The following is a 6,000-nucleotide window of genomic DNA, read 5'->3' as shown; positions in this document are numbered from 1 at the left end:
TATATGGGACCACTTTGTGTGACCTACCCTCTCACAGTCATGGGGGTACGCAAACCCCTCCACCACGTTAAAGAGCAACTTAACAACAGGCTGAACGACAGCGTTTCGCTGCCCTCTCTGGTTGAAAGTTTCAAATCTTTTTCACCTGCCAACAGTGATGTCACAGTGGACTGGACTACTATAGGTCAGCGAAAACAAAAAATGATGTTAAATATTCTTTACTCTCATCTTCAAGGATGTAGCGAAGTATCAAAGATGGTTTCCCCATCGTTAATCACAGCAACAAAGCGCTAACGGTCAGGCGGATGTGGAGAGACTACATAAAAAACAATAAATGCACATTGTATGCTGCCGGTGCTTGTTGCCCTTTATTCAAAATAATTCAGAGCCAGTTTTTTTTTCTTTACCCCATTTTATTAACATCTGAGCACTGAATATGAACCGAGCCGGCAGCTTTACAATCATTTAGATTGATAATTTAATTTTTGTCTTTGCTTCAGTTGCTTTACTTTTTATTTTTTGTTAGAAACTTTCCGTTAGCTTACATTCACAATATGAGGTTTGACTCTTGTGTTACATAACCATATTAATCTGTATTAGGAATGATCTGGCATGTGTTTGTTGTTTGGCCGTCTGTCTGAAATGACAGAACTGCATTCAGTCGTTTGCTAAAACAACAGACGCTGAGTTGTCCCTTAAAAGAATCGTCACATCCGTTTGCCACCAGCATAACAATTAAAAGTTTACCGAGAGAAAATTAAAAGTTTTACTCTTGATTTAACCATACAATTGGCTCTGAATTTGCATGAGGAATATAAAGCAGTGTATTTTTAGCATCTTTTGTACCCACTACAGACAGCCAATCCATCGGCTCCTTGCTGGACCAGCGATTTTCTTCATGTCCAGCCACCGTCGGGCTAATTGGACCTCTAGAGGAGTAATTAGGTGACTCGATGAAAGCGACGGGGCTTTTTTGGCTTCACCAACAAACGTCACTTATTTCCTTTTTGTACTTCAGATCATGGTGCTTTGCCGTCGCCGCAGGAGAAACCGCCTGCACAGTGAACGGCTGACGAAACTCCACTCTTTGGTGACACCAAAATTGCACAAATCTCTTTTTGTTTTTAAACTTTTTTCATACAAAGTTAAGCATTAAAATACAGTTGCATTCACCACAAAAGTAAATGGAGGCCAAAACAGTTTAACAGTTTCTCACTAAACCTTAAAAACCAAGACTTTCCAGCTTAGTTTGCTTCTCTGAGGTTTGGATCATAAAACAAAATTACCGGTGAACTCATTTTAAGTCAGGTTAGCTAAAAGTTCAGTTAGCAGATGAAGCAGTTAGCAGCGGAAAAAGGCAGCTGAGCAAAACCAAAGAGCCACGTGAATCCGTTTAGAAGTTATGTGCCTTTTTGTGACAGGCCACTCCCACTGCCACACCCCCTTTTTGCCAATTGTCATGAACACACACACTTGACCTCCACGCCAAATTTCAGCCTACTAGGGCAAAAACCGTGGCTGCGAAAGGTTGGTCGACCAACCGACAGAGTGAGCTAAAGCTGTTGGTCACAGCTAAAAGGTATACAAATACATTCACGAAAAAATAATTGTAATATCCACAATATTAATCCAACTCAAAACAGTCCTCCTCATAGAGCCTGCAGAGTCCAACCAAAATGTCCAAGAAACAAAAATATCCTTCAACATGCAAAAGTACAACTCAGCAACTGCAATAAAAGAATCAAACTCACCAGACGTAGATCTGGAAACAGCTTGTCCGGCCTAGAGTTGGTCTCCAGTCCTCTGCTCTGGTCCTTAAAATGTCCCAGAATTCCTTTTTTTCTTCACATGGACGACGTACCACCACAAACAACAGCTCAATTCCCTTTTCCATCTCCTTTGTAGGCAGCCAGGATTTTACAGAGCTCCTGTCGATATCCAAAAGCATGTTTCCTTCTCCCCACCACAAGCAATTCTCTCCCCTTTGTTCTCCAGGCCACGCCCCCCTCACACCTGAGATCCTGCAGCAGGTGATCAGTGTCAGCTACAGGAAACTATACATGCCACACAAATTAAAGCATGGCTGACAGGCAGTGGTGGAATGTAATTAAATACAAATACTCAAGTACAAACTTGAGGTATTTGTGCTTTACTTGAGTATTTTCTTCTCATTCCACTTTCTGCTTCAACTCCACTACAATTCAGAGAGAAATACTTTTCTACTTTTTACTCCACTATCTGACAGCTTTAGTAATATTAGAAAATTAAGAGTTTTGCACACAAAACATATGAAAATGTACAGCTGAAACAATTTGTAGAATAATCAAAAAATAAATTGGCACATTTTTGATTGTTTAATTCATTTTTGATGCAAAACCATTGTGACAATGTGAAGATTTGCAGCTTTTCCTTTTATTTTTATGACTACTTTTTGAGTTGTTTTTTTTTTAATTCAGAGAAATATTGTACTTATTACTCCACTACATTTATCTGACAGCTGTAGTTACTTTGCAGATTAAGATTTTTGCACACAAAACATGTGAAAATGTACAGCTGAAACAATTTGTTGATTAATCAAAAAATAAATTGGCAAATATTTCAATTGTTTAAGTAATTCTTTAATGCAAAAACATTTCATGGTTCCAGCTTCTCAAATGTGAAGATTTGCTACTTTTCAAGATTACTTTTTTTTTTGTCTTTATTGTAGTACAGCTGAATTTAGAGAGAATTGGGGGAGAGAGAGAGGGGACAACTTGCAGTGTAAGTAAAGGACATCACATTAGATTTGAACCTATATGCAACTGCTGAGGACTCGGCCTACATGAACACCTGCTCTACCAGGTGAGCTACCAGAGAACCCAGTGCTTTCCCTTTTAAATATTTTAATAATTCAGGTGTATTAGTAATAATGTTGAGGTTTGGATCGTTGGTTGGACAAAACAAACATTGTGAATGTGTCACTCTGGGTTCTGGATAATTGTGACAGCATTTCTAACTATCTTCACTATTTTATAAACCAAACAATCAATCGATTAATGGAGAAAATAGACAGTAGTTTAATCCATAATAAAAACAGTCATTAGTTAATAGTTCGAAAATGAGCTCCACCTCAACCAACAGCCCGTTATCATTTCCAGGGCGTTAAATACCGAGGCTTTGTCACGGCCGTTGGCATTCGGTACCGCTGCACACGGCACCCTTCAGGCGTTCCATTAACCCATCTCCGGCAACAGTAAACGCTCCGAGTGTGGTGACGTAGATTAAAGAGCAAAAGAGGGCGGGAGGGGAGATGTAATGGTCTAACAAACACAAGGCTTTCATCCAGGAGACCGCTGTTCATGTCCTGTGCGTCATGTTACAATCAGCTGTTCGTTAGTGTCCCGTGTTCACAACGTTTAGTGTCATTTTCACTGTACAATCGTAGTAGATTTAAGCCCAACCATGTAGTTCTTTCCTAAACCAAACTGTTTTGTTGCCTAAACCTAAAGTGTCAAAGCGGCGGTATGTAACGAGTTGGGATGAGAAGGTGTTGCAACCAACTGCAACAGTAAAATCCTGCTTTTACATTAATCATATATAATAGCGGGCTGCACGGTGGCGCAGTGGTTAGCACTTCCAATCCGGCTTAGAGCCCTTCTGTGTGGAGTTTGCATGTTCTCCCTGTGTTAGCGTGGGTTTTCTCCGAGTTCTCCGGCTTCCTCCCACAGTCCAAAGACATTCAGGTTAGGTTCATTGTTGACTCTAAATGTCCCGTAGGTGTGAATGTGAGCGTGAATGGTTGTCTGTCTCTATGTGTCAGCCCTGTGATAGTCTGGAGACCTGTCCAGGGTGTAACCCCGCCTTCAGCCAATGTCAGCTGGGATCGGATCCAGCACCAAGCAGTTACGGATAATGGATGGATATATAATAACAGTCAAAGGGGACATTTTTATACTTCTAATACCTTAAGTACATTTTCCTGATTTCAATGCAGGACTTTCACTTGTAACAGAGTATTTTTACAGTGTGGTATTAGTACTTTTATTTAAGTAAAGGATCTGAATACTTCCTCCAACACTGGTTTATGCTCTCAGTTTATTTCACTTAATGTCAGAATCCTGGACTGTTTGAATCTGTCTCTGCAGCCTGATAACTAGACTTTAGATACGACTGCCTGTTACGACTGTTAATACAGTATACATCTATATATTTGTGTGTGTGTCTGTGTGTGCGTGTGTGTGTGTGTCGGCCCCCGCTGATGATCTACTAATGACAAATGGATGGAACGAGCCGGAGGAGCCCTCGATGGGGAGCCAGCCGTGTGAAGTCAAGTGCAAAATTGATATTTGAGGACAGCTGATGCATTGTGGGAGCCAGGTCTGCTCAGTGTCATTGGCTCAGTGTCACCGCGATGCTACACTGACTCTATTTCTACCACAGCTTCATCCAGAGAGGTTCACCCCCCCAAGCCCCTTCCTCCTCCTCCTCCTCACTACGAGAGGAAGGTGTCTTTAGAAAATACTCCCACAGCCGCAGGGAGGATGTCCACAGCATGGCAGAGAGTTTTTACTTGTGTAAAATTACTCTGAATTACTGAAGCGACTCAAATTAATGTTTGCATATAGATGACCTGCAAAAGGGGTGTTAAAGAAGCTTTTTCATCCAGAAGATGAGTGAGAGAGAGAAAGCAAACAGGAAACAAGTGCAGGATTTTAGTTTAAAAATACCAGTTCAAGAAACATATTTTTGAATCTTGTTGTTTTTATCAGATCATTCTCAGGATAATTTGAGTGTTTTTGTGTTTTTTGAAGCTGCACCATTTACATCAGATGGAAATATTCTAGATGTCTGCTGCATCATTTTACACACACATCAGCCCGACATGTTTTTAATATCTGGAAACTTTGGGATCTCCTCTAGAATTTAAAATAAAGTTAGGTTGGTTAAATTCTGATATTTTTTACAAACATGAAGCAACATTAGGCAACCTATTTTGGTTCCTATATTCTTCAGCAGTTAGCTTTCATGTCATCCCTAATGTCACTGTCGCCATCAGTGAGTTAAAATTACTTTCTATGTCATAATGTTGACTTCAATTTAATTAAATTAAACTTTATTGTCATTATACGTGTTATGTCTTGTTATTCCAAGTTTCTAACCTTCTAAAAATATTTAAAAAGTACAGAATAAATAACCGACTGGCTGTATAGAAACAAGGTTTCCATCTGCGTAATTATAATGTTAATTTCTCCCTTTTGGTTTCTGACTTTTTATCTGAAAAGAGGAACACAGGAAGTGATTTACAAAGCATGAATACTGTAGCAGACAAAAAAAAAACAATTTAATTTCAGTTGGACTACAGAAACCATGTTTGTTTCACTAGTTAAATCAAAATAAACACATAAGTGGTCTTAAAACTTATGTCATAATTATGAGAACCGTTTCATGTTGATGTAATAAGTCGTAAAAAAATATGACTGACAGTATTTTTTACATGACGACATGAAATATACATACTAGGCTCAGGATTTTACTAAAACTTGGACAAATAACACAAACTGATGACATGATTCATAATTACTAGTCAGGAATATATTGGAAACAAAAAATAGATAATGTTTTGTGAATGTTTCCATGTATTTGTGGTCCCGTGTGTGAATACATCTAAATAAAAAATAAGTAAACGTGATCTGTTTCTCCTCTGAGGTGATTGATGGCACTAAATTAAACCTGGTTTTGGTGTTTTTCCAGCTGATAGAATAAGAACGCGTTCGCCGTCTGGATCCTTCGTGTTCCTGCGACACTGAACGATGAAACACAAAACGTTTTATTTATCGCAGGAACTCACGACGTCCTTCTGCTCCGTGTGGATTTAAACCAGAAACCTGCAGCGCCGGAAGCATTCCTCTCGGGACCAAACAACAACCTGCTGTCTCCCTCGGGCGGCCATGATGGATGGCGCGGGAGGGGAGCGGGACACGTCTCCCAGGAGGCCGAGCGTCTCACTGCAGGTTAAACAGC

The sequence above is a fragment of the Sebastes umbrosus genome, chromosome 4, assembly GCF_015220745.1.
Source record: "Sebastes umbrosus isolate fSebUmb1 chromosome 4, fSebUmb1.pri, whole genome shotgun sequence".
Taxonomy (NCBI): domain Eukaryota; kingdom Metazoa; phylum Chordata; class Actinopteri; order Perciformes; family Sebastidae; genus Sebastes; species Sebastes umbrosus.
Note: the sequence above shows the minus strand (reverse complement) of the source record.